At 36.9% G+C, this 25,070-nt stretch overlaps 2 pseudogenes; one reads left to right on the top strand and one right to left on the bottom strand.

Moving 5' to 3' along the window:
- Positions 1-20,977: 20,977 nt before the first annotated feature.
- On the bottom strand, positions 20,978-22,084 carry LOC147948793 (UPF0496 protein At3g57100 pseudogene; annotated as a pseudogene).
- A 1,131-nt stretch (positions 22,085-23,215) lies between these two features.
- On the top strand, positions 23,216-24,443 carry LOC109126762 (putative F-box/kelch-repeat protein At1g61540 pseudogene; annotated as a pseudogene).
- The last annotated feature ends 627 nt before the right edge of the window (positions 24,444-25,070 follow it).

The raw sequence follows: 25,070 nt of genomic DNA, 5'->3' as shown, positions 1-25,070 counted from the left end.
AACGATTGTTTCATATTTTTAGCAGAATGCAATTTTTATGGTTATCCAAAATTAAAAAATAGTGAATCCAAAGGACTAATATTTAAAACTGCATTCTGCTAAACTGTAGCAACAAAATAAAATTAAATATTGAGCATTTCATAAGTGAGGATATCCAAATAAGTTAACATAAATTTTCATTCTATTTAGTTATATTAAAATATTTCCTTATATGTAACTCTTAATAATTTCTTTAAGTGAGGTGGAAATTTGTTTTAGAAAAAAAACCACATGTAAAATTCTAAGATGCAAGTTATAGCGTGTGGTAGCAAATTTTCATAATACTAGGTTATTAACCCGCGCTATGCGCGGGTATATCTATAGCAATCGATTCAAAGTATTTTTGAGTCGCGATACATTTACACAAAAGTTCTACGTATAATGATTTTTTTTATTTTCTTAACACAAATGTTTTTTTTTAATATTTTGAATATCATTTCTGTTATTTAAAAAAGAAATAAAAAGTAAAACTTATATAAGTAATTAATTGTTTTATAAATATGTTGGTAATAATATGTTATAAATATGTTGGTAATAATAAGTTTTTTACAAATGGCGAAGAACCATTTTGAGTTTCAAATATTTCAGATAATTATTCAAGAATTTTTGAAAAATGCCTATTTCCCCATTTCTCTTTTCAGAACAGTCTCTTCCTTAAAAACAAAATTTGAAAATGCCCTTAAAAATTCTAAGATCTAACCAAATACTGTAACCTCATAAAAATATACAAAAACTACATTTATATTTGTATAAAATATTATACATAATTTTTAAACCTTATTAATCGTACACATATTATCTTGTCATCTCCGTACCATTTATTTATGTTTTTTGGTCTTTATATTATTTTGAATATTTTAAATGATAATATGTTTTCTGTGACTAATAATATTTATTGAAAATTTAAAATATATGTTTATATGTCTACTTATTGTTAATAATTTGAATTCCTTGAATTTTAAAATTAACATGGCAAATAGTTCAGTTCAAATACACAGTTAGAAGAAACTCTAACACAACTTTTAGATTTTTACAACATTGATCAAAATAACATATTTTGTTTCACAGTTCTCCATAGTTTTAGATACTTTGGATAACCGAATCTTTCACCGAAGATATTTTTTCATAAATTAAATTTTTGTATGAAGACTAACTTTCACTAACTTTCACAATTTTTTTCTTGGGATCTGTCATTCTTTATTTCTTTTTGCAAACACTCATTGTTTTACTTTTTATTCTCTATTCCCATCAGCTAGCACATCTATCATTCACAAACTTAGACGCACTACAAGAAAACAAGCCATTTGTGACTCCCAAAAGAGTCCTAAAATGGTCGCAAAACAGCAATTTGCGACTATTATGAAACTATTTAAGTTGGTCGCTAAAAAACGGTCGCAAAATATAACAGTCGCAATAAGGTGGCATATTTGCGACTCTTTTAAGACTGATAAATATGGTCGTATAAAAGCGACGGTTTAGAGACACATAGTAATAGTCGTATATTTTGAAACTACGGTCGCAATACTGTCACATATTAGCGACTCTTTGGAAACTAATATATATGGTCGTATATTTTTGATTGCAACTTAAAGTGGTCTAAAGACAGTTGCTAATTTGCAACTAAAAAGTGACTTTGTAAAACAGTCGTATATAAGCGACTACGTCGTGGAGTCGTATATTAACGACGTTTTAACCACAAAATACAAAAAAGAAAAAAAAACAAATTTAATTTTATTAAATCAATAAAAATAATTAAATTAAAAGTAATTTTATTTATTTCTTAAACTCATTATAAACAGTTAATACAATATCAGCATTTTATTTTTATATTTGAAGATTATAAATTACAAAATGATTATGTAGAAAAAAAATTACAATGTCTATTATAAATCAATTAACTAAATAAAATAAAATACATATGAGATTCAATATGAATGTTGTGGTTGGCGGGTGAAAGCTTAGCCTCCGGCGAGTTTGTGGAGGAACGAGACGGTGGAGGAAAAGAGAGGGAGAAGAGGATTGTGGTGGCGGAGAGAAAATGCAGCGGTTGAAGATCATAATGAACGGCCGAAGCTTCCTGTTGTGTTGGTGGTAAACAACGGCGGAAGCTTCGAGACGCGGTGGAGGTGAACGGCGTAAGCTTTGAGATCTGTTGGTGATGAACGATGACGACAGCTTTCAGATCTGGTAGACGGAAACTTCAAGATGCGGTGGTGGTGAACGGTTAAAGGTGTGGCCAAAGGTGAGATAATGAGATGTGGTTAACGGAAGTTTCAAAATTTGGGGAAGAAGGTGAGATAAGAATTGTTGAGAAGAGAAGAAGGAGAAGAGGAATCATTGAGAAGAGAAGAAGAGAAGAAGAGAAGAAGAGAAGAAAGAGAACATTAGAATTTAGATCTAAAGAGAACATTGAATCGTTTGAAGAAAGAGAGGAAGAAGAGAAAGGGAAAAGGAAGGAGAAGATTTGGTCCGTTAGATCTAAATCTATCAAGGGTGGATATTAAAACAACACTATAATCCTTGTCTTCTTGGATTAGCTAATGAGAAGCTTTCTATTTTTTAAGTCAATAAAACCTAAATAATTTTGTATAAGCATTATTATTATTTCATTTTCATTAGACTAAGTGGAACCATTAATTCTAATAATAATCTAATTTTTATTATTTTATTCGTTTTAGGAATTGGGGTTTAAGATTTGAAAATGATTAGATCAGATTTTGATTTTAAAAATAATCAAGATTTTGTTTTTTGAATTTAAATTTTGGATGTATACAATAAATTTTGGAATTATCTACTTTCTGAACAAAATTGTTGATATTAAACACTAATAATCACTTACTCATAATTGTATTCTAGAGTATATATATATATATATATATATATATATTAGTTTAAGAGTTTAAAACATTGTTTTGATAACTTTGTTTTGAATTTTACAAAAAATGTCAAACCTTCTTATTAAAGAAAATGTAACACTTAAGAATGATTAAAAATTATTAAAATTTTGTTTTAAACATTAAAATTACAAACTTTGAGGAAGTTTTTATCACTGAGTTTGATCAAATAAAAGTAGAAATGTAAAGAAACATGTTAACAATTCTCTAATATAAAATTTTGAATTCAAAAAATCGAGAGTTGGTAAGTAGTCGCAAGTTAGTATCTAAATCATGTGTTAGTCGCTAAAGCGTGGATATATATGACGATATTGTGACCAAAATGCGACTATATTTTCTAGAGTGTTAGATTGCTAATTTAGTCGCAAAGACGTAGCAAATGTGTGACTGTTTTGTGACTATAAGTAAAAAATGTTGAAAAAGTCAATATGTTTGAGTCAAACAAAACCTATATATAATGTTACAATCACTCAAGTTACTATGTTAAACATAATCAATTAGTTTACTGAGGCACAACATCTAAATGAAAAGGAAATTAAGAAATTTCAAAACCATTAGTTAATATTACATATAACACTTGTGTAATGTTTTGAAAACTTGTGTAAACCATAGAAAAATTAAAGTTTTAGTTGTATAATAATGATTCACTATCTATAGTAGTTCAAATTAACATAGAAACCTTACAACTTAACATAATGGCAAATCTCTATTGATAAAATCTCTAAATGAAACTGCAAGGGTCACTAAATGGAAGCAAAATCGTCACAACCTCAAGTTTCAGTGGCTAATAAGTAGCATGTATGTAGGTAATTTTTAACTGATTTGTAACATTCTGTATATTTAGTCGCAAAATGTGACTCTTTTGAGACTATCTAATATACATCACAAAATAAAAATCTTGAATTCTACACATTATGAATAAAACTGTTTATATAAATCACTCATGAGCACTCATAGTACTAGTATAAAGTACTTGTAATAGTAAGATTTAGTTAAACAATGTTTATATTACTTAGTTTTGATTTTTCTTCATTGGAACACATTCTTATAAATGAACATGTAACACTTAGGATAAATTTTGAACTTATGGATGTTTAGTTTATAGACATTGAAATTTAATACTTTGAGAAAGTTATTATTGACAAAGTGAGCAAAACAAAGTATAAACTTCAACCTAAACATGTAGATGAATCTCAAATGTGAAATTTCAAAATAAAAAATATATAGAGTGGCTAAACAGTCTTAAAAGAGTAGCTAAATCAGGTGTTAGTCGTAATATTGTAGCAAAAGGGTCGCAATGTGTGACTATTTTAACACTACCTTATTAAAGTCACAAAATAAAAATCTTGAATTCTACACATTATGAACAATATAAATCACTAAAGAGACTCATAGTAGATACAATAAAGTACTTATAATAGTAAGATTTAGTTAAACAATGTTTATATTACTTAGTTTTGATTTTTCTTCATTGGAACACATTCTTATAAATGAACATGTAACACTTAGGATAAATTTTGAACTTATGGATGTTTAGTTTATAGAAATTGAAATTTAATACTTTGAGAAAGTTATTATTGACAAATTGAGCAAAACAAAGTATAAACTTCAACCTAAACATGTAGATGAATCTCAAATGTGAAATTTCAAAATAAAAATATAGAGAGTGGCTAAACAGTCTTAAAAGAGTAGCTAAGTCAGGTGTTAGTCGCAAAGTCTTCAGATACATGTCACAATATGGTCGCAATTTGTGACTACTTTGTTACGTGGTAGGAGTAAAAAATGTGGACGCAAATAAGTCCTCAATATACGACTTTTTTGCGACTATTCTTACCGACTATAGAACTGGTCACAGAATAGTCGCAAAATTGTGACCATTATGAGACGAATTTGTTTTCGACGCAAAATAGTCCTAATGTAGTCGCTTATTTGAGACCCTTTTATGACGTTTATGTTTCGTCGTTAATAAGCAACGTTTTTCTCTCCAATTTTTTTGTAGTCGCTTAATCGTCGCAAATTAGTCGCAAAAGCGTCGCTATATTTTGTGACTGAATAAGTAGTCACAAACTGTAGTCCCAAAATGCATGTTTTCTTGTAGTGACGGACTCTGTTGGCTATGGTCTCACCAAAAAATAAACAAATTAAAATATCTCAGTTTCTTCTGTCGAAGATTGTTTCAATGGTTTAGGGCGTACATGGTGACCAGTTCGAGGTCATGTCATAATGGGGATGATAAGCAAACATGTTCTCATCCTCTACTCCTCCTCGTCGTTCTTGGTTAATACCAAAAATAATCATAATCACATGATTAGCAAGTATGATTCGTTAATACCAAAAAAAATATACAAAAAGTAAAGAATTAATTACTCAAATGTTATCCAAAAGTTGGTTTATTACTCATATCTATAAACCTTTTGAAAATTACTAGAATGTTTAGTGTCCTGGGTGTAATTACAATTTACCCCTTGGATTTTGTTTCTCGAATTTGAGTTAAAAATTAAAAAAAAAATACACATCAGCAAATTAGAATACACATCAGATATGATTTAACACAGACATTAAGCAATCTTTTTTAGATCGCAGTTTTTCTACAGTTCCACAGTTTTGTTTTCTTGTTTATATCAAAGAGAGGGAAAGTGAATAGGTTTTAACTGTTCACAAACCGCGAAAAAAAAAAATATCGAAACTCTCGTCGTCTCTTGTCGCCAGCGATACTCTGTTGTTGTCTACTCTATTGCCGTCAATCTCCCACCGTCATCTCTCGCCGTCATCTCTCACCGTCTTTACTCGTTCTCTCTATCTTCGTCGTCGCACTCTCTTCTTCGTCGTCGCTCTCTCTTTCTCTTCGTCTTCTTCGTCTTCGTCTATCCGGTATGTGTCGACTGTTTAGTTTCGAGTTTTCCGGCTGAATGTGGGTTTTTTCGATGATTTACCGCTGATTGTCGCCGTTGTTAATGACGGCTGATTTGTTAGATCTATTCGATTCGATGGCTGATTTACTTTTTGTTTTATGTTGCGGCTCAGTTATTTTAGGGTTTATGGCTGATTTGTTAGATTTATTCGATTCGATGGCTGATTTACTGTTTGTTTTATTTTGCTGATGGATGAGTTGTGACTGAGATATTTTGTGCTTTAGATCTGAGTTATGTGTTTGTGGCTGAGTTATGTTATGCTTTGTGTATGAGTTTGTTTTATGTTATGGCTGATTCATTTTATGATTTACTTATGAACTATAACAGATGTCGATGGTGATTATTTCTTCTGAAGAACAAGCAAGGGATTACCCCCCAAGACTATACGCTAAAATAGAGTCTAGAGATATAAACACAAATTTCAGGATGAAAGAATTCCCTCAGATTAGGGAATCAATAGGACTGGATGCGTGGGAAGAAACGAAGAAAGTACCTATTGGAATAATCTCTAAGCTAGTTGATAGCCAATTCGTCTGGTCTGGTAAGGTTGTTCATTTCCTACTATGTAACCAGTTAAGGGTACATAAGAAGGAGCTTTGGTTTGTGGTCGGCGGTCAACCTATCAGGTTTGGGTTGAATGAGTTTCATTTTCTGACGGGGTTAAACATAGACCCAATGCCTACTGAACGGTTTGAACTTGAAGAGGAACACAAAGATTTCTTCAGACTTTTGAAAGTGCCTGGTGGGGCAGGTCCAACGCTACTTGAACTCAGGGAAGCATTAAGAGTGTGCCGAGGATGGGTTAACCTTGATCATCGTAAATGGTTGGGGCTGTTGCTTCTTCAACACATTGGACTTTATGGTTTGCATCATAACTCTAGAATTCCATATGAAAGTGCCAAAAGAGTTTTTGATGATGAAGCAATGAAGACGTATCCGTGGGGTCGGTCAGCATTTGAAGCTCTTGTTGATTCCATAAAGATGTTGAACCCTACGGGAAAGTCGTACACCCTCAGTGGGTTTACACCCGTGTTACAGGCTTGGGCGTATGAGTCCATCAAATGCTTTGGAGAACGGTTTGGGAATGCATCAGCTAATGATGGTGGCATACCGATGCTTCAATGGGGTGGAAACCGTACACGTTCATCGCTGGAAACCGCAATTGCTGAAGAGATCAAAGCGCTTGGTGAGGTAAGGTTTATATCTGGTTGAGTGATTGTTTAGTAATGGATGAGTTATGATGTAGTTATGGCTGAGTTATTGTTTAGTAACGGCTGAGTTATGTTTTAGTAATGGACAGTGTTCAAGAAAGCGCTAGGCGGTATCTGGGCGGTGACCCAGCGCCTAGCGCCTAGAACGCCTAATCGGGGATTAGACGGTTTTTAGGCGGTTTAGACGTTTACAACATAAAACATTATATATATAAAATTATGTACAAATATATGTTAGAAAAATAAAAAAAATTATAAATTATAAACAAAATTAACAAAAATACATTTATTTAAGTTATATTAACAACATATAAACATTTATAATTACGTATACAAATATAAAACTTAATAATTTAAATCTATATAGTTAAAAATCAAAAATAAATATTAAAATTAAATTAATATAATTTTAAGCGGTTTAGGCGGTCATCTAGGCGTCTACTGAGCGCCTAGCGCCTAGACGGCGCCTAGGCGGCCGCCTAGACCACTTTCTTGAACACTGGTAATGGATGATTTATGCTTTAGTGTTGGCTGAGTTATGTTTTAGTAATGACTGATTTATGCTTTCATTAGTAATGACTGAGTTAAAACTTACTGATGGGTTTCATAATCTCTTATGTTACAGCTGCGTGTGATTAATATGGTTATGAAGGAAAATGGCTGCGAGCTATTTCATTCGTGGCCAGAAGAAGAAGACGACCCAGCAATCGATCGCCTGATCGAAGACATACATCTGAATACGTTTGTTAAAGGTTTTTGGGATGTTAAGGGGAGTGATAAGAAGAAAAAGAAAAAGAAAGCTGAAGCAGTTATTGAGTCTGAATCTCCTCCCGCAAAGAAGCGGAAAGTTCAGAAGATGAAAGTTTCCAACAGTCAGGAAACTAGTGAAGGAGTTGCACAGGAGAGGAAGAAGAAAGGAAAAAAGGTAAGTGAGGAGGAAGATGTTGGGGAAGATGTTGGGAAAGGTGATTTCTACGAATTGATCTCTAAGTTATACATAAGGTTTGACACCGTTGATAGGAACATTGAAAATGTATCGGCGAATCTGGAGAAGAAGATGGATGAAAGGATTGAAACCAGGCTTGGATCTTTTGAGACGGACCTCAAACAGATGAAAGAGCTCGTGCTTCCAAAGAGCACAACTGACCAGACTTTAAAAATGGGACATGAACTAAATAACCTGGGACATGGACAGGAACTTCAGACATCAAAAGGTCCACCAAAAGTTCCGGTAACGTCTGGTTTATCTTTGTTTTATGGCTGATCTTTCAGAATGTTTAGGCTGAGTTATTATAATTTTAATTGTCTTCGCTATGATATACAGGAAAAGAACTCTTTGACTTCTCCTAAGAAGTCTCCAGATGCTAAGAAACCAGCTGATACGAAAACAGGGCTTTCCACGAGGAGAAATGCCAAAGAGTTAGAGGCGTCAGAGAAGGCCAAAGAGTTAGAGGCGGGAGAGAAGGTAATGTCTGGTTTATCTTTGTTTTATGGCTGATTTTTCAGAATGTTTAGGCTGAGTTATTATAATGTCTGATTTATCTTTGTTTTATGGCTGATTTTTCAGAATGTTTAGGCTGAGTTATTATAATTTTAATATACAAGAAAAGAACTATTTGACTTCTCCAGATGCTAAGAAGTCTCCAGCTACTAAGAGACCAGCTGATACGAAAACACGAGGAGAAATGTTAAAGAGTTAGAGGCGGCAGAGGAGGCCAAAGAGTTAGAGGCGGCAGAGAAGGCCAAAGAAGTAGCTGCGTTAAAGAAGCCCAAAGAAGTAGCTGCGGCAAAGCAGGCTAAAGAAGTAGCTGCGGCTGGAGGTAGAGGTGGATGTAGAGGTAGAGGTAGAGGTAGAGGTAGAGGTAGAGGTAGAGGTAGGGCGCCTAAAAATCCTACTGCTGCTGTTGTGGCTGCTGGTGTTAAGCCGTTGAAATTTGTACTACCTGGAGGTTCAGAAGCTGGTGCAGAAGATATTACAGACGAGTATTTTGCTGAAGCCGACTCACTTGAACCTGAATCTGAGGATGATGAGGAGGAAAATATTAGGCTTGATAGAATTAAAGCTTTAAGGCTGGAGAGTGTTAAGCTGTCAGCGGATGGGAGTGCTTTGAATACACAACAAGATCATCCAAGCTGGATTTTCCCTAATATTGGAGACAACGGACTGACGTGCATGAGGAAGAACTGTTCACCTGGACCTGGAATATATGATCCTCTGGCACCTATTGATCCGGTCAAGTTGCAGAAACTTTTGGAGTACCTAAAGAAAGCCGAGTATGACCCTTTAGACCCTTTTGCTTAACAAGTTAATATGAGCTTGTTAACATTATATTAACTTGTGTTTATTTGTTTGTTAGGAATATCCCGTTAGGCAAAGGCGGAATGGAAATTGAATTCTATAGGGTGCTAATCACCGAACGAAAGGAATGGCCAGTGAAGCCAGAATAATATGGTAAATATGGGTGGCTTACTGATGAAGTAAGTTTATCTTAATGTCTTAGTTATTGTTGTCATTGTCTGACTTATATTACATTATGGCTGCGTTGTTGTTTACTACTCAGTTTTCTGTTGTACAGCACTTGGGCGCGTTTATGAGAGTCCTTAGGTGTAGGTACAAACGAGATCCCTTCCCATTCCACAACAAACGCATTGCGTTTATAGACCCGTGGTTCACCAGTGAAATGGTTCACCGTCATTATCCGTTGTTCAAGTCCGAACCCAAGTTTTTTACAATGACTGGCAATTGTTATGAAGAATTAGTTAAAGGTTTGATTCCATCAGATGAACAAACTAATTTGAAGTGGATAGAAGATGTGGATCACCTGTATATTACTCCACAAATTGGAGGCGATCACTGGGTGGTGCTGCACGTGGATCTCAACAGAAGGCATATTGATTGCTATGATAGCATCGTGGGACAAGTAACCGGAGAGAGTGAGCTTAGAATGCTGAATGCTTGTAGGGCGTTTACGCGGATGATTCCAGCAATGATGAACGCGAACGTTCCTCACGAAATTCGTACACCTACTTACAAACAGTTTACCTTCAGGAGGAGGACAGTCTCCAAGGTCCCGCAAAACGTACAGAGTGGTGACTGTTGCGTGTACGCTTTAAAGTTTATAGAATGTCTAGCGCTTGGTGTGTCTTTCGATGGAATCTGTGATCAAAACATCCAGGGTATATGTGTTAAAATGGCAGCAGAAATCTTCGATGAGTCACCTGATTTTATGAATCAGTTCACGTAAAAAACATTTGTATTTCTTTTGGTAGGTAGGACTTGCACTTTGGATATGTAAAAAAACCTTTGGATTTCTTTTGGTAGGAATTGTACTTGGATATGTAAAAAAAACATCTGGATTTCTTTTGGTAGGAATTGTACTTGGATATTGGAAAAATTTGGATTTCTTTTGGTAGGAATTGTACTTGGATAAGAAAGTTCTTTGTTTAGTATCTTTTCAATGTTACGGCTGAGTTATGTATTTCGAACGGCTGAGTTATAATTAAATATTGAATAAACATATATGTTATGGCTGAGTTATATATTTCGAACGGCTGAGTTATCTACTTCGTACGGATGAGTGAGTTATGGCTGAGTTATGAACTTGGTACGGCTTCGTTTAGTCTTTCGTGCCGTGCCTCGATATTACTAAAAGTGTTGTTGGGGAAGCCCAAACAATAATTCTGTGCCTGCTCAGATCCACACGCGTAATCAATTTATAAAGTTAGTTTTTTCACAATATATTATACAAAATAATTAAAAAATTGAACTCAAAATTCGAATAAAAAATCTTAAAATTCCGACAAATTGACTAAGTGATGGCTGAGTTATTGACTTACACGGCTGACTTATAAAATATTTGTAAATTTACATTATTATAACTCAACATTTAAATGTAAAATTGAATTATGAATATTACAATTATTATAACCAATAAAAAGTAATAATTATAGAGAAAGATTGATTTTTACACATTCTCACCAAGGATGTGTAAAACATACAACACATGACGTTTAGGGGTTAGGGTTAGGGTTAGGGTTGGGGTTTAGGGTTTGAGATGTAGGGTTCAGATTATTTGATTTTTGGATTTGGTTCTAATGTGTTTTAATGTGTATAGTTTAAGGTGGTAATATGGATATAATAATATTATTACATTTGAATATTTTTTAAAAAAATCAAAAAATCAAAAAATATTTGGTTATTTCCGGTTATGGGTCGGTTATATTAATATATAACCATAAATAACCCAAAATATATTGTAATTAAGTAGATTAGCCTAATATAACAGAAATTAAGCCGAATATATCCAAAATTAATTAAACATACCAATTCAAAAATATCAAATTGGAAAATTTATTTTATCGGTCGGTTCGGTTTAGTCGGTTATTTAGTCATTCTAATAAATAACCCAAAATATATTGTAATAAAGTAGATTAGCCTAATATAACCGAAATTAAGTCGAATATATCCGAAATAAACCAAACATACCAATTCAAAAATATCAAATTGGAAAATTTATTTTATCGATCGGTTTGGTTAAGTCGGTTATTTAGTCATTCTAATAATTAACCCAAAATATATTGTAATAAAGTAGATTAGTCTAATATAACCGAAATTAAGCCGAATATATCCGAAATAAACCAAACATACCAATTCAAAAATATCAAATTGGAAAATTTATTTTATCGATCGGTTCGGTTAAGTCGGTTATTTAGTCATTCTAGTTTGAGGGTTGGCTGAGATATCGTCTATGACGGCTGAGTTATAATTAATGATGACTGAGTTATAATTAATCATGACTGAGTTATTAAAATAGATTGATAAAACACCACAACATAGAAAGTTCATATCAATTCCAAAAAAAAAAAAAAAAAACAACGGAGCTTGACTAATCTCACAGATACTTGTTCAAGCTCTCAAACTTCTTCTCCAGCGCGTCATATTTCTTTTCCAAATACAAGATCATTTCTTCTTGAATCTCGATGCGCTTCTTGGTTGCATCCAAGTCCTGCTTCATCTCATTCTTCTCCTCCTGAATAACCCTAAACTCTTCGCGCACTGCATCAGTCCACCACTTCCTGAAACCGCAGCCTTGACCGGGACCCTTACAAATAGTACATAATTCATATTAGACTAAAAAAAAAGTCAGAAACAGAACACAAAACTCAACAATAAGAGTACAAAAATCTTTACATCTGTGATGTCATACGGACAACTGAAATAACGTTCTCCTCTCGTGGTAGGATCATTAGAAGTGGCAACGAGAAGCACCGCACCGCAATTACACCCGATTGGAACGCCCTTGTCTCGCCTCCGGATTTCGCCGTACCTCATTTTCATATTTATTTCATTACGATTCAGTTCCTACAGTTCCACAAACACAATATTAAGATAATGCTTTGAGATTTCAGATAGTCCAGAGATCTACCTCAGCTAGTGCTTCAGAAGCAGTTTTCTCATCAGCCCTAGAGTTGCCGCCGTATATATCTCTATTTGCCATCATCTTGACTCGATCTCGATTACTGAAGCAATAAATCACACCAAATCCCTTAATTTATACTAAAACAATATATCGAACGACGTCGTTTGACAGTAATATACTTGAAGGCTGAGTTGTGTTCTTTACACGACTGACTTAGGATAGTCAGTTAAATTAACAACTTTGTTATGGCTGACTTATGCAACGGCCATAATAATGGTTTTACGGCTGAGTTATCCGACGGCCACCCTATTAATTTATTATATACCCGCTCGGGAATGCAAAAAGGGTTGTTGGGGAGACGCAAACAATAATTATGTTTCTTGTTATCATCCATACGCTTAATAAAAATATTTTAAACGATTTATTATTAAAAATAAATTCAAAAATTTGAATTCAAATTTGTCATGTATTTTTATTTATTATTAAAGAAGGGGCCAGTAATTTGACTAAGTAGTGGCTGGGTTTTTGATTTAAACGGCTGAGTTATGAGATATTTGTAAAATAAGGTTATTGTAACTCAAAATTAAAATTTAGAATGGCAAAATGAATATTACTATTATTATAACCAATAAAAATAATAATTATAGACAAAAAGAGTGATTTTTACATATTCTGATCAAAATGTGTCAAACATACCAAAACATGTTGTTTAGGGGTTAGGGTTAGGGTTAGGGTTTAGGGTTTAGAGTTAGATGAGGTAACATTATTTGTTTTAATATAACAGTTTGGTTTTGGATATAATGTGTTTGAATTAAGGTGGTAATATGGATATACTTATGGTTGAACCATTTTGAAAATAATTTTTTTTTAAAAATTTTAAAATTTTGAAATTAATTTTTGGTTATTTCCGGTTATTGGTCGGTTAGATGAATATCTAACAATAAATAACCCAAAATATATTGTAATTAGGTAGATTAGCATAATATAACCGAAATAAGCCGAATATAAGAAAACTAGGCAAACATACCAATACAAAAATACCAAATTGGGAAAAATTATTTTTTCGGTTCAGTTCGGTTTAGTCGGTTATTTAATCATTCTAATTTGAGGGTTGGCTGAGATACCGTTTATGACTGCTGAGTTATCTTTCCAGCATCGACAGTTACAATGAGAGGGAAAGTGAACGGTTTTTAAACCGCGGAAAAAAAAAACTCTCTGTCCTTATCGTCGGCGAAATCTAACCCTAATTGCGCCGGTGATAATCTGTCTTTTTCTACTCTCCCGCCGTCATCTCTCGCCGTCCTCGCTCGATATCCTCATTCGCTCTTTCTTCTCTTCGTCGGCGCTGGTCTTGTTCGTTTCCGTCTAAGCCGTCTCGTCTTCGAGTTCCGGTATGCGTCTTCCTATTTATTTTTGAGATACGGGTGATTGTCGCCGTCTTGGATGGCTGAGTTTGGACTGAGTTATCTTATGCTTTACGACTAAGTTATGTATTATGGCGGAGTTATTATATGCCTTGTGTTTGCCATATGTTATGGCTGATTTATTTTATGCTTTACTATCAGATGGCGAAGGATATTTCTGAAGAACAAGCAAGTGATTACCCACCAAGACTATACGCTAAAATAGAGTCTAGAGATATAAACACAAATTTCAGGATGTTAGAATTACCTCAGATTAGGGAATCAATAGGACTGGATGCGTGGGATGAAACGAAGAAAGTACCAATTGGAATAATCTCTAAGCTAGTTGATAGCCAATTCGTCTGGTCTGGTAAGGTTGTTCATTTCCTACTATGTAACCAGTTAAGGGTACATAAGAAGGAGCTTTGGTTTGTGGTCGGCGGTCAACCTATCAGGTTTGGGTTGAATGAATTTCATTATCTGACGGGGTTAAACATAGACCCAATGCCTACTGAACAGTTTAAACTTGAAGAGGAACACAAAAAGTTCTTCCGACTTTTGAAAGTGCCTGGTGGGGCAGGTCCAACGCTACTTGAACTCAGGGAAGCATTAAAAGTGTGCCGGGGATGGGTTAACCTTGATCATCGTAAATGGTTGGGGCTGTTGCTTCTTCAACACATTGGACTTTATGGTTTGCATCATAACTCTAGAATTCCATATGAAAGTGCCAAAAGAGTTTTTGATGATGAAGCAATGAAGACGTATCCGTGGGGTCGGTCAGCATTTGAAGCTCTTGTTGATTCCATAAAGATGCTGAACCCTTTGGGAAAATCGTACACCCTCAGTGGGTTTATACCCGTGTTACAGGCTTGGGCGTATGAGTCCATCAAATGCTTTGGAGAATGGTTTGGGAATGCATCAGCTAATGATGGTGGCATACCGATGCTTCAATGGGGTGGAAACCGTACACGTTCTACGATGGTATCGGTAATTGCTAAAGAGATCAAAGCGCTTGGTGAGGTAAGGTTTATATCTGGTTGTGTGATTGTTTAGTAATGGCTTCGCTATAATTTAGTTATGACTGATTTATTGTTTAGTAACGGCTGAGTTATAAACTAGTGTTGGCTGAGTTATTGTTTAGTGTTGGCTGAGTTATTATTCCCTGATGGGTCTCATATTCTCTTATGTTACAGCTGCGTGTGACTAAAATGGTTATGAAGGATGATGTACGGGAGCTATTTCATACGTGGCCAGATCAAAAAGACGACCCAGTAGTTGATCGCCTTATCCAAGACATACATGAGGATAAGTTTGTTAAAGGTTTTTGGGATGTTGATTCTGACTCTCCTCCCACAAAGAAGCAGAAAGTCAAGAAGGTGGTAGTTTCCAACAGTCAGGGTGGTGGATCTGGTGAAGGAGCTGAACAGAAGGTGGTAGTTTCCAACAGTCAGGGTGGTGGATTTGGTGAAGGAGCTGAACAGAAGGTGGTAGTTTCCAACAGTCAGGGTGGTGGACCGGTTGGAACTCTCATTGAGTTGGTGTCTAATTTAACCTCAAGGTTTGACACCTTGGAAAAAAACATTGGAGATAGAATAGAAGAGAGGATGAATGAAAGGTTTGAAACCAGGTTTCGTTCTGTTGAGAGTGATCTCAAGCAGATGAAAGAGCACGTGCTTTCCTTGGGTGTTAGGCAAACTGGCCAAAACAATGTTGAAGACCTTGGGGATGAACTGTTGTCACAAAACACTTGTAAAAATTTCAAAATAAAGAACCTTATTGATGAACTGTTGTCACCAAAAAGTCCACCAGTACCAGCAGTTCCAGGAAAAATGCACCAAAACTACTCTGTCAACAGTCCTCCGGTAATGTCTGAATTATGTTAATCTTATGGCTGAGTTTCCAGATTGTTTAGGTTGAGTTATCATTATCTTTAATTGTCTTCGCTTATGTTATACAGGTAGTTGGCAGTGGTTTGGCTGGGGTCAGTAGGAATCTGAACAAGAGTTTGATAAAGATGAGTTTGATAAAGATCATCTTCTTAATTTCATTGAGAAGTCTCCAGCTGCTACGAAACCAATTCAACGGACTAACACGAGGAAAAATGCCAATAATGGAAAGAAGGACGAAGAATTAAATGCAAAGAAGGCCAAAGTTGAGGCGGCCGCTGCAAAGAAGAACAAAGAGTTGGCGGCAAAGAAGGCCAAAGATGAGGCGGCGGCTGCGAAGAAGGTCAAAGAGTTTGCGGAAAAGAAGGCAGAAGATGAGGCGGCGGCTGCAAAGAAGGTCAAAGAGTTGGCGGAAGAGAAGGTTGGAAATAATCCGCCAAAAAAAAGAGTTAGAAAGACTACTAAGCCTAATCAAATCAATCAATTGGGATCTGATTTGAATGAGGGAGTATCCAAAGCTGGTGCAAACGCTGGTGCCGACGCTGCTGACAGCAGTATATGTGATATGACAGCCAAGATTATGGCTGAATACAATATCCTTGAACCTGAATCTGAGGATGATGAGGAGGAAAAGATTAGGCTTGATAGAATCAAAGCTTTAAGGCTGGAGAATGTTAAGCTGCCCCCGGATGGAAGTTCATTGAATAAACTACAAGCTACACAAGAGAGGACTTTTCCTTATATTGGGGACAACGGACTGACGTGCATGAGGAAGAACTGTTCACCTGGACCTGGAATATATGATTGACCACATAAGCAATATCTGGCCTTGTGAAAGAAAGATATTGCAAGCTCCCAACTACTGAACGATACTGTTTGGCATCCTCAAGTGGTGTACCTCCATGGAGAGTGAGCTTAGGTGAAACAGGAAGCGGTGTCGCAACAGGATTCGCATCAGACATGTTGTGCGCTGCAAGAAGATCAACAATGTATTTCCTTTGCATAAGATGCAAACAAGCAGTAGAGCGTGTGGCTTCTATACCCAGAAAATAACTAAGATCAGTCGGATCTTTAATAGAGAAGCGTGTAGCAAAGGAATGAAGCACTTGATCGACTAGCTTGGGATCATTTCCAGTAACCAGAATATCATCCACATAGACTAGAACATAAGTAAATGTTGTGGTAGTCCGACGGATAAATAAAGAAGTATCCGCAAGGGAGTTTGTAAAACCAGTTTGAAGAAGATGATGTTTGAGAGAAAGATACCAGGCACGCGGAGCTTGTTTGAGCCCGTAGATCGGTTTCTTCAGCCGGCAAACGTAATCAGGACGATTCTTGTCCACAAATCCTTGTGGTTGCGCCATATATACCTCTTCAGTTAATTCTCCTTGTAAAAACGCATTGTTAACGTCCAACTGTTTGATTGGCCAAGAATGAGCAACCGCAACTTCAAGTACCAACCGGATTGTTGTAGATTTTATTACTGGACTAAACGTTTCAGCATAATCAACCCCATACTTTTGATGGAAACCCTTAGCAACCAGACGCGACTTGTATTGATTCAATTGACCATTAGGGTGATATTTGGTGGTAAACACCTAGCGGCAGCCAATAACATTCTGCGATGGATGAGGAGGAACCAAGTCCCAAGTGTGATGAAGACGTTGAGCATTATACTCGACAGACATCGATCGACGCCACCGCTCATCCTTCAAGGCTTGTGTTGCAGTCGATGGTTCTCTCGATTGTCTTAGACCTGCAACATGAAGATTTAATTTGCGTTTTGGTTTTGTGATGTTATTTTTGGCTCTAGTTTTCATTTTGTGGATATTTGCAGGTGGTTGTCGAGGCGGAGGATTTTGGGGCTGTGGTGGAGTGGCAATTGGGAAAGTTGTGGTGAACGAGTCATTAGACTCACAGTTTACGGAGGTATGGGAAGGGTCAGGCTGATTCGTGGGTGTCGAATCATTATTTGTCTGAGCAGTGGGCTCATTGGAAGATTGGTTTTGCTGGGCCGAGGTGTGAGGCCCATGTGTATTTGGAGCAGTGGGCTCAGAGATTGGAGATGAGAAAGAAGAGTTCAAAGAGGACAAAGGCAATACCTGTGGCGACGGAGGGAGAGGCGGAGCAGGGTGAAGACCGGTTCCGGGGGTTCCACTGGTTGACGGAAGAGACGACGGTGATAGACGAACCACCGTTGGCATCGTAGTAGTGAGCAGAGGAGAATCGATTTCTTCAACAGACAATTGAATTGTAGAGTCAGCAAAAGGAAAGCGACTCTCATCAAATCGAACGACGAGATGTATAGATACGACCAGTGGGGATGTGGAGACACGAATATGCACTCTGCGTCAAAGAGTAACCGAGGAAAACACATGGCTTCGAACGACTGTCAAGCTTATTTTTGGCATATGGTTGAAGCCAGGGAAAGCAAAGACAACCGAAAATCTTCAGTTTCTCATAATTGGGGTGAGTCTGAAAAAGCTTAGAGAATGGCGACTGATTGGAGAGCACCGGCGTGGGTAATCGGTTTATTAAGTACACTGCAGTGCTAAAAGCATAAGGCCAATACCCCGTGGAAATAGACGCAGTGGACAGGAGAGTGAGAGCCGTTTCAACGACATGACGGTGCTTCCTCTCTGATATGCCATTATGCTCAGGGGTGTGCGGAGGAGACGTCAAATGGGAGATACCATTGGTGACAAGATATTCACGAAGAGCCAAGAACTCACCGCCATTGTCAGAAAACAGAGTACCAAGTTTCTGCTGAAATCGATTTTCTACCAACGGCTTGTATGAAGTAAAAATAGCTTTGACATCTGATTTGCGTTTCATCGGATATAGCCACGTATATCGTGTGTAGTGGTCAACAAGTATGAGATAATACTTATAATTGTCATGTGAATTGACTGGTGATGTCCAGACATCAGAGTAAACATATTGGAGAGGACGTGTTGAGACAATCGTATTTTGAGAGAAGGGTAGTTTGTGACTCTTATTAAGAAGACAATCGGAGCAGGAAAACATTTTTGAAGTAGAACTTGAAACTGGAAGAGTAAACGCAGAAACCATTGTTTTTAAAACTGATGCAGATGGATGGCCAAGTCGTGAGTGCCAGACTGGAACTGAAGCCTTCGAAATAGTATAAGTAGAAAGAGCCTGGACTTGTGACGGAGTGACCGGCCAAACATAGAGATCATTATGGGTCTTGCCTTGAAGAAGTGGAACCCCCGTTGCCAGATCCTTCACCTGAAAGAAAGCAGGGAAGAATTCAACGGAGACTTGATTAGTATTAAAGAGGCGATAAACCGAGATAAGATTCCGATGAATATCAGGAACACACAAAATTTTATGTAATTTAAGATCACGAGTTTGAGAGGGGAGAAGTTTTGAACCAATGTGAGTGATGGGTATAGGAGACCCATTGGCAATAACAACATCATCACCACCAGTATACGGTTCATGGAGAGACATTGAATGGAGATCAGACGTCATATGGTGGGTTGCACCACTGTCAAGAAGCCACTGATTTGAATCATAAGAGGAGCCAACAGCAAGGTTAGCACGGGGTTGCCAAGGTCGGAAAGGACTGGTCTGGGTTGGATGCTGCGTCATAGAGCGGGATCGAAACTGGGGACACCATCTTGCGCTATGACCTTGTGTATTGCAGATTTGACACTTTCCCAAGTAAGGTTTGTGTCCACGATGCCCATCAGAGTGGACCGGCTGTGAAGACTGATAGGTGGAAGAGTTATGGTTGTTGGTGTAGCGCTTACCATTGTTGGAGTGAGCACTGTGATTAGAGTTATTGTGACGGTGAGTGGCAACATTAGCAGAAACAGGAAATGGAGAGGAAGCTGCTTTAGACAAGAGCTTGGCCTCTTGATTAAGTAGATGCTCATGAACGTAAGTTATTGTGGGAGGGATATCGCGTCCTTCTATCTGATCAACGATAGAACGGTACTCATCAGGGAGACCTTCAAGAATAAAGTCAATTTGTTCTTCATGTGCGACCGGTTTGCCGAGAGTAGCAAGAGTGTCAAACCGAGTTGTGAAGCCTTGGAGAAACTCATCGATCATCTTGTTGCCTTTCGTCCAATGCTTCAGTTGATCACGCAATTGTTTAATATGGCCCCAGCTGGGTTTGGCGTAAGTAGCGGCGAGGGTAGTCCAGATCTCTGCAGCAGTGGTTGTACGTGAGAGAATTGGTTGAACAGCTAGTGATATCAAACCAAGAAGCGCACTGTAAATAAGCTTGTTTTGACGTTGCCATGTGATATAATCAGGATTTGGAACAGAAACATTGTTGACGGTGGTATGAACAGGAGGAACCACCGTGGAGCCATTAAGATGGCCAATAAGACCATGACCATCAACAAGAGCATGAACCTGCAATTTCCACATGAGATAGTTTGTTTGGGTAAGCTTGGTGACATTAGTCATATTGAGATTGAGAAGTGTTTGATTGTTTGTGATGACGGTGTCGGTGTTGGTTGGAGTGTTGAGAGGAGCAGCCATGACGGCAAAGAAAAATTGAGAAGAAAAGACAAAATTTAGGGTTATGGACCGTAATGCTCTGATACCATGTGAATGGTGAATATGATATCTTATTGATGAGTAGAACATAGACAATATATACAAAGGTGTACAAGCTAACTATAGTAAGTCAATAATCTATACAGTAATTGAGAGAGATTAACGTGAGTGATTGAGTAGCGTAATCAAAGGGATTATATGATTTGATTCTGTGTAATAGTACATTGGCGTTGAGCGTTTCTCATTGTTGTGATGATTGAAGTTGCAGAAAAAGTGGGGGTTCGTTGTTACAGTAAAGCTTATGTTGTTCATGTTTTGCAACGAACCAATAAAGAAATGGGTAACTGAAAAGTAGTGTGATTAGAGATTGAACTGAAACTCAAAATTTAAGATTAAGTGTGGTTGTATCTTGTATAGTATTCGGATTTGTGTGAATTTGTGACTTGAGCAGATAAAACATAAGTGAATGATCTATGATTGAAACATATTGTGTTATTGACACGTAAGAACCAATAAAGTATTACAGAAGCTATTGATTCATATGAGTCCATGTTGAATATAAAGAATTCAACAAAATTAATGGTATAAAACTACAAAATTAGTAAACAACTCAACATACAGTATCAGTACTAACTAGTAACTACATATTAAGAAAAGTAAAAAAGAAAACAATCAACTATTTGGTCAAGCTCTTCTGGCCACGAGACAAAAACTCAGTTATCTTCTCCAAAGCCACCGTGCGTCCAAACTGGGCAAAACCGTCGCACTGTCTGGTCTCTTTGTCAAGCTCCAAGACAGTTAACTTCAAACTCTTCCGTTCCTCCTCCACCTCTCTCATAGCGACAGCCATCGAATACCGTTTCTTAACAGCAGACTCGGCTGCGACTCGAATCGATTTCTCAACACTTTCAAGTCGACTCACCAATTTGGTAATCTTCTCTACTTCTTTAAGAGCAACCGTTGTTCCTCTTTCCATCGAGCTCATCGCGGTCTTTTGTCGTTTCAAAGCTTCGGTTGCTCTCTTCCACCTCGCAGCTACAAACGAACTCAACGCATCCAATGGAACCAATCCAAAAATACCCGCCACCATCTTGCTAATGAATATAGCAACGATTACAGGAGCTAATAAAGCGGCAGTAACAATAGCTCTTCGACCTCTAACACGTCTCAACTTTTTATCAATTCCTTTCATCGTCTTCTCTAATTCCACAATCGTCTTCGCCAGCTCTTCGTGACAGCTATGTAATTTGCTGAGAAACTCACAATAATCCAAGTCGGGGTCATCAAAGTCGTTCAAGTTCCTCAGATCCCTGAATGTTTTTCTGAAACTTGCTTCCATTAGTCCCCCATAACTCAATTGTTCTTCTTGAAAATCACTTAGAGCTTCATCAATCAAGTTATAATCCTTCTTCTCTGCTCTCTCTAAGCATGTGTTGAGAGACTCGCAGATATGAGAAACAGATTTGCTAGTGCTGAAGTATTTGTTGAGAAGATGGAACATCTCCGGATCTTCACGTAGGTCAGTCTGTTCAAATTCTATGAATAATTTGGACACGTCTTCGTCCATGTTGTCCATACAGTCCCCAAGTTTCTTCACGTTATCTTCTGATCGAGATCGAATCATTCCCCTAGTTGTAGTGTTGCCAATGGTGGAAGTAGTAGTAGTAGTAGTAGTAGGTGGTGGTGATAGAAAAGACATGGTGGGAGTGGGATAAACTGTGGATCTAGGTTGACGACGCCTGAGAATACGTGACAAGAATGATTTGCACAATCTAATCTTCATTCTTTCGTAAAGCAAAAAAGAAACAAAGTTTTAGAGAACAGAGTTCACAAACGGAAAAAAATATGATTTTTTTTAAGAGCAGAGTAAGAGAGTTTCACACTTTTTAAGATGAATAAACAAGAATGAATATAGAAATATTGGTCATCTATTGTGTGTTATATATATAGGAAAGAATTTTCCATTTTTTTTTTTGTCAATTTTCCATTTGTTTCGAAGAAATATTTCCTTTCTTTTTTGCCAAGTAGTAAAGATTTTTCCTTTTTTTTACGCTTTGACAGTTGTATAAACCAAGAAAGAAAAGGATTGCAACCAAATGCCAGATCCAACCTCAAACATCTTGGGACTCAACCGTGATACAGATGCAAACATTACAAGGCTCAAAGGCGCGCTGTCGGCTAACTCTACTTGCTTGGCAGTGTTCGTCCTACTTGATCTGGTCCGAGAGAAATAATTGACTTCATCGCCAACACTTCAAAACCACTAACCAACTCCTCCGCCTCATTGATTCCACGATCCGAAGCAGAATCGATTCTTACAGGGACTCCAATCCATCGATGTCTGCCTTGATGCTACAGCACTGGTTCTCCACTCCTTAGATGATCGAGTGACGTTTACTATTCCATCGGCTAGGTTAGCCTATTACTAGGTTCAAGTTCACGATCTTTCCACTATGTATTTTTCTCTTTTGCTCACTGGGCTTGGCCCAAAAACACTAAGGCTGGACCTTTGTAAATTTTTTTCAGTATAAATAGAAAGCCCTTTGACAAAAAAAAAAAAAAAAAAAAAAAGAAAAGGAAATATATCTTTAAGTTTATGTAACGGTCAATTCCTAAGTAACTCTCAGGTGGATACTCTGGTAGATAGTTTTTTCATATTTAACCCCCAAAGAAATTTTAATATTCGATATTAACCCCAAACCTTTTCTTTATTTGATTGCAACCTCTTCAACTAAAAATTAAATCCGTTGAGCCCATTAATAACACTCCAAGTTTGGGCCTATAGGCCTAAGTAGTGGTTCGTTTTTCTGAGAACGTAAAGCTCACGTTTCCGATAATTCTGGAATTAAGGGGAGCCCTAAAACTTCCTTTTATTCATTTTCCTGTGAGTTTGATCTCACTAAGTTTTCCCCTGATGTTGTCCAATGCCAGATCTTTAGCCGCCGTGAAGGACGAGAAACCACTCCGTAATAAAAGAAAGAAGAAGATGCCGTCTCTGACGTCTCCGCCTCTCCGGCGACAGAAGAACAGACCTCGATCCTGTCACTTCCTAATGACTTGCTGTTCAACTGCTTCGCACGCGTCTCTAGATTGTACTATCCAACTCTCTCCTCGTTTGCAAAACTTTTCGATCCATTGTTGCTTCATCGGAGCTTTACGAGACCAGATCACGCTTAAACCCGTACCGAGAAGTGTCTCTATCTTTGCATAAACTTCTGTTTGGATCCTATCACACATTGGTTCACTCTCTGCCGGAAGCCTAATAAAACGTAGCCGACAAGTCAAGTGGCTATGATCTTGTCCAAGTTCCATCTCCCATTATTGGTTTGCTTCCTGCGGCATTGTCGAGCTAAATCTTATATTCACAAATTCTGGAAGTCGACACGCTATTCTTCTTCTGTCGATGTCCTTGATTGTAAGAGTCACAGGTGGCGTCAGGCTCCAGGAATGCGAGTGGCCCGTAGCTCTTCGTCCACCGTATGCTTAGTTGATGGGAAGATATATATAGCAGGAGGCTGTAAAGACGACATCTGGTTGAACTGGATCGAAGTGTTTGATCCAAAGAGTCAAACTTGGGGCAATTTAACAAACCCAAGCATCGAGTATCGATATTTTGAAGATCAAGATCTTGGACCTGGACGTGTAGTCAAAAGCTTAGGCCTTGATGAAAAATTATACATGTTTGGGCATTCGCCTGTAGTTTACAATTTTGAGGAAGATAGATGGTACGGTATAGGAGTGGATAGGGATCTGTATCGTGCAATAGACAATAGGACTCGTTTTAACTCTAGCCCTTGCGTGGTAGACAAGGTCTTGTTCATTTGGAAAAAGAGGCTGTTCAAATGGTTTGACTTTAAGGTAAAACTATGGAAGGAGTTGAACGGTTTAGAAGGGACGTTGCCTGATTTACGCGACCGTGAGTATTGTAAAATGGTGGATCTTGGTGGAAAGATAGCGGTTTTGTGGGAACAGTGTGTGACCGGTAAGAATATTAATAAGATTTGGTGTGCTGAGATTACTTTAACCTTGAAACACGCGATGGAGATGACATTTGGGGGAAGGTTGAATGGTTTGATCATGTGCTTAGTGTCCACTCGTCTGGTTCCTTGCTCTATGCCGATGCTGTTTCTGTTGTTTTTTGATTAAATAGGCTACTCATGCGATTAGCTTTAAACGGTTTTTTATGACTATGATGAACGATTGTTTCATATTTTTAGCAGAATGCAATTTTTATGGTTATCCAAAATTAAAAAATAGTGAATCCAAAGGACTAATATTTAAAACTGCATTCTGCTAAACTGTAGCAACAAAATAAAATTAAATATTGAGCATTTCATAAGTGAGGATATCCAAATAAGTTAACATAAATTTTCATTCTATTTAGTTATATTAAAATATTTCCTTATATGTAACTCTTAATAATTTCTTTAAGTGAGGTGGAAATTTGTTTTAGAAAAAAAACCACATGTAAAATTCTAAGATGCAAGTTATAGCGTGTGGTAGCAAATTTTCATAATACTAGGTTATTAACCCGCGCTATGCGCGGGTATATCTATAGCAATCGATTCAAAGTATTTTTGAGTCGCGATACATTCACACAAAAGTTCTACGTATAATGATTTTTTTTATTTTCTTAACACAAATGTTTTTTTTTAATATTTTGAATATCATTTCTGTTATTTAAAAAAGAAATAAAAAGTAAAACTTATATAAGTAATTAATTGTTTTATAAATATGTTGGTAATAATATGTTATAAATATGTTGGTAA

This window comes from Camelina sativa, chromosome 2 (assembly GCF_030686135.1).
Source record: "Camelina sativa cultivar CO46 ecotype springtype chromosome 2, ASM3068613v1".
Classification (NCBI taxonomy): Eukaryota; Viridiplantae; Streptophyta; class Magnoliopsida; order Brassicales; family Brassicaceae; genus Camelina; species Camelina sativa.
The sequence above is the reverse complement of the archived record's forward strand: the minus strand, read 5'-3'. Positions and strand labels throughout refer to the sequence as shown.